Source organism: Dermacentor silvarum, chromosome 4, assembly GCF_013339745.2.
Source record: "Dermacentor silvarum isolate Dsil-2018 chromosome 4, BIME_Dsil_1.4, whole genome shotgun sequence".
NCBI classification, from domain to species: domain Eukaryota; kingdom Metazoa; phylum Arthropoda; class Arachnida; order Ixodida; family Ixodidae; genus Dermacentor; species Dermacentor silvarum.
In genome coordinates this window covers 111,177,671-111,182,808 of record NC_051157.2, presented here as the reverse complement: position 1 = coordinate 111,182,808, position 5,138 = coordinate 111,177,671, and the positions used below count along the sequence as shown (strand labels likewise).

The 5,138-nt window shown below is 47.7% G+C and overlaps 1 non-coding gene across 1 annotated transcript; it reads right to left on the bottom strand.

Annotated features, from left to right (window-relative positions):
- Positions 1-1,208: 1,208 nt before the first annotated feature.
- Positions 1,209-1,397, bottom strand: LOC119451143 (U2 spliceosomal RNA). Its single transcript, XR_005191691.1, has one exon. It is a non-coding gene; the product is annotated as a U2 spliceosomal RNA (small nuclear RNA).
- Positions 1,398-5,138: the final 3,741 nt, after the last annotated feature.

Below are 5,138 nucleotides of genomic sequence, written 5' to 3'. Positions count from 1 at the left end.
AGTAAGAAGCCAACAACATTCACACCAAGAACAACATAGGGGAAATTACTTGTACACACTAATTGAATTAAAGAAAGTATAAATTAAGGGAAATGAACACGGATGAAAAAAATGTCACAGTTCGCCCTAAGGGCGAAGCAATGAATGCGATAGCAACACAGCAATGTCATACGAAGTAAGGTGAGCGGCTTTGGTAGCAATATGAATTGTAGTAAACATGAGCTGATTAAGTAGCAGGTGTGCTGCGGCGTAAGTAGACCGACATGAAGAGAGACTCGATGACCACGAGAAGGCGCGTGTGAAACGGTGGTGTTGATGAGAAGCGCTGCCCGTGGGCAGCGCGTGCGAAGGGACACACCTGTAGCGCTGCACTACCGATCCGGGCAGCATTGCATGTGTAGCGTGCGTTGGAAAATGTGGCCGACTATGACGAACTGAATGAACAAGCGTGTGTGAGCGCGCACAAACACGAAGAGATCACACTGAATGACAGCAGACAACGACTGTCAAAACGCTGGCAGCAAGCATACGCCGCAGCGGGCGAAGGTACGTGCGGTCTATCGCTTCAACGGAAGCTGAGCGGCGGAAGCTGAGCGGCAACGGAAGCTGAGCGGCTTCCTGCTTCCTTGCTTGCGCGTGGGAGATTGAGTGCGTTCGCTCTCCGTGATAGCGCGCGTCTCCGCACGCTTCCTCTCGGGCATACGGCGCGCGGCGAAGATTTTATCTATAGGGAACGTCACGGCGACGGCGACGACGACGCCGACGGCAGAAATCCGGTTCAAGTGTCCATATAATTGCTATCGCAATAAAAACGACTGTCCGCAGGTGGGGAACGAACCCACGTCTTCGCATTACGCGTGCGATGCTCTCACCATTGAGCTACCGCGAAACCGTTTTCCCGCCCGCTTTCTGGGGTATTTATGTTTGCAACTAGAATTTACTCTGGGAGTGTTAGCGAGTGCCACCACTCACAAGCCTAGGGGCGGATGTGGAACATCCTTTCTGCCGCAGGCGTTACGCGCACGTGATCTTTTTGGGTGATGGCAACTGGTCCATAAACCCACATATGCTACCTGAAGGCATCAATGTTGCCTGATTCGAGCCCTCGTTATATGTAATGAACGAGAAGAATGAACGATATATATATATATATATATATATATATATATATATATATATATATATATAGCTATTTTGAGCGGATCGATGTCCGTAGACCAAAACTCCGACGATTGTGCAATATCGGGCCGACTCGCGGTGAAGGTGAAGCAGGATTCAAGCACTCCGCCAACTTGCAAAACTAAGTTTAATATCTTGGGTCCAAATACAACCCGTATCAGTTATTAAGCTGATAATAACAGATACTACCTTTGACCCGAGTCGACCATGTCTACGGTCGCACCATACTCGTGTACGCCATTCCGCGTATTCAAACTAGTGCCTACCAATCTAAGTGTCTTCGGTATCCTGGCGTCATGCTCTATACCTAGGCTCCTTTCCTCAGTTCTGCTCTGACAGTCAAATGAGTAGGCCGCATGTTGTACGGTCTGAAGAAGAACAGCGTGGATACCAAGCACGATGGCGTGAACAGAAGATGGAATGGACGTGGCGGCGGCGGAAGGAGACCACCAGCTGACGATGAGCGGGCCGCTGACACCAAACGTAAGCGTGCTGCCCGCCAGAACCGCGAGGTGGAAAGAAATGCGAACCGTCCATGTGGCCCCGATCCCACAAACTTGGAATGTTTCCCAAGAGCAACGGTCAATCACCACATGCATAGCTTAGCTGGCCATCCACCTTCACAGAGTTGAATGGCACTGAATTTTTCAGCAGAAGTGCTTTTGATGTCTCTAGCGATGCCGACTTGAACAAATCTCTTTTCGGCACGATATCTATAGAAAATACGGGCCGGTCAGGTTGCTCTGGAAGGCTAAATGTGCTGCTAGCTTGACTAAATGTTTATTTTACGAGTGGTTTGTTCATCGTTCCAAGTTGCAATTTTATGAATTGAGTGATTGGTGTTGTACTTGCAATCTACATATCTGTTTTTATGTAGTTTCAAGAATTGAAAAGGAAGAATAAAAGAAGGAAACGCCTGTGACATAGCGTTGTTCCACGTTTTGAAGGAATTTCATGAAAGATGCTTAAGTTACCTGCACGGAGACACGAAATGGCATAACCACTAATAGATGCACTAATTAAAGTTTTAGTTATTTACTTTAGGGCACGTGTTGAAGCTGCGAAATTGAAGCCGTGCATAGTGAAGCTATTTTTGTTTCTAACGGAAGTCGTAAGACCAGTACCACTGTCGAGATATACGGCCTCAAAATGTACTGCGGAATACGCTGGCGCTACAGCTAACAGTTTTCCAAAAGCGTGCGTCAAGCTTTTGGATATGATCTTAACCGTAATGCCATTGCATATTTAGCACGCTTTGGAGCGGATACCTGGAAGATATAAATCTAGTCCTACGACTTTTGGTACGCCGACGAGACTTTACTGCTGGACTTCCATTTGTCACTTAGAATGTGTACAATGAAATGAATAATTAGAAACATAACTGGGAAATATTTTTACTTAGACACTTAATTTTTACGTGGGTGGGGGCTCCGACTTAAGTTTGACCACCTTGGATTCTTTAAAGTGCAGCCAAAGCACGGTACACGAACCTATTTGCATTCCGCCCCATACAAATTGGGTAGATGCGGCAGAGAATAGAATCTAGTGGCGCACCGACAGGGGGGGGGGGGGGGCGTTTCGGGTGTTGTACCCCCCCACCCCTGAGGCCGAGTTAACCCCCCCACTCCACGGGCGTCCAGACCCACCAGTCCAACGTGTACCACAGTGCTCTGTTCACATTGTCATTACATTTCAGGAGGTGGCTTGAGGTCGAATTTTCCTGATTAACAAAAGCACTCTATCACTGTCTTGTATTTCTTCATTCACCCTTAAATTACTTTGAGTAAAACGCTGAAGCAATGAACATCGTCATCAACCTCGGTGTCATTATTATTGTAATTTTGAGACCTTTTATTTTCTGTTGAATTCCTCTGTCTAAAGCAAGAAACTTCCATATTATGCAAAGTGCTTGCTTCCCCACCCTCACCACAAAAATTCACCCCCCCCCCCCCCCCCCCCAGGCATAGATCCTGGGTGCGCTACTGATAGAATCTGCTGTGTCATGCACAGCAGCCGAACGCCGTAACCATTGGACTACCGTGTCGGGTCTTGTTTATCGGTAATCCATTCACTGGTTTCAATCGGACGCTGTCTTGACCTCATGACGCCACGAAGAACTGCACTTGCAAACAAAGTTTCATTGGAAATGAAGGGAAGGCTAAGGAGACAAAGTTCAAGCGTGCACAAGAAACAGTGGCCCTGGATCATAGTTCCCAAGTCTCATTCGCATTAGTTTACGCTAAGACACCGAAACACAAAAAATATTGTTTACTACAGCGCCTATATTCACATATAAGAAAACACACCACTTAGAGGTAACTTAGACATTTTTTTTTTCGATTTTGTCTTGTCAGTTTTGGTAAGCGTGAAACTGTCGCACGTAGAGGCTACACACATCCAGCATCTGCTCCACTACACCGAAAGCTCTGTCATGGTCTCATTTTATCACCCCAGAACGTTGTACGCGAGAATAGCGTGGATACTTCAAGCCCACCTTTCACTTTTGTATCTTTTCTGCCTTGCCAGAGAGAGTGAGAGATAAGTCATAGGGGAAATGCAGGGATTTCTCTCAAGGTAGCAAGCTAGGGTGTTTCTAGAGTTAACGAACTATAATTTTACCAATCGAGGTGAACCTAATGTTCCTCGTTCAGTTGCGCCTTCAATAACCGACGACGGAGGCCCTCCCACGCGTCATGCTCGAAACCCGCATACGGCGTGCGCCCGTGCTCGCAGGCACTGCAGCGCCTCTTCCGGCCGGATCCTGGACGGCGAGGCGAGCGTTCCGCCTCGCGTGGATGCAAGGGAGCCTGTGGTGGCGTCGTGCCGCCGTCCTGTGGACGCACAGCTCCAGCAGGAAGGCGACGAGGGAGAGAGCCGCCATGATGGCCCACAGGGAGAAGACGGCCGCCATGTCGTCGTAGCGGAGCACCTTGAAAGACAGCTCGCCGGCCTGCGAGCTGCCTGCCTGCTGCATGGCTTGGCAGTGGTGCCACTCTTGCATGCCGTCCTCGTGCCACTTCAAGGTCAGACCGGACTCCATGATGGTGGTCACTCTGCGGGGACCGCGAATGAGGGGGAGGAGAAAAGAAAGGGAGAAGTCAAGAATGTTACAAGACGGCAAGTTGGGCCAGTTGGCTGGGATTCATCGTAAGGATCGTAACAGCGCAAACAAGAGACGGACAAAAGGAAGGAAACACAACACGGCGCTGACTCTCAACTGATATTTTATTGAAGGATCGTCTAACATCTATACCAAAATTCAAAGAACTATGACTTGCGCAAGACACAGTGATACACAAAGGCCATGGCGACAAACTAGGCATAATCAAAAGTTGCAGAAGTAATGAAATTCCTTGTCATGAAGAGCGATCGACGGTTCGCTGATGCATTCCTTGCCCCTAATCGCTATATTGTATGCCCCAGCGATTTTTCTTGTCAACTGGCTAGTGTGTTTAAAGATGATAGAAGTATTGTCAAAAAGGGGGCGACGCCCGCATGAGTTACAATGTACTGGAAGATGACATGGTTCAACCGATATAACGATTAGGGGCAAGGAATGCATCAGCGAACCGTCGATCGCTCTTCATGACAAGGAATTTCATTACTTCTGCAACTTTTGATTATGCCTAGTTTGTCGCCACTGTGTCTTGCGCAAGTCATGGTTCTTTGAATTTTGGTATATATGTTAGACGATCCTTCAATAAAATATCAGTTGAGAGTCAGCGCCGTGTTGTCGTGTTTCCTTCCTTTTGTCCGTGTCTTGTTTGCGCTGTTATGATCCTTACGATCAAGAATGTTGACCCGAAAAGCGTCGGGTTGGCTACCCTTATAAGTTGAAGATGAATATGCAGAAGACAAAGATAATGTTCAATAGCCTGGCAAGGGAACAAGAATTCAGGATCGCTAGTCAGCCTCTAGAGTCTGTAAAGAAGTACGTTTACCTAGGTCAATTACTCACA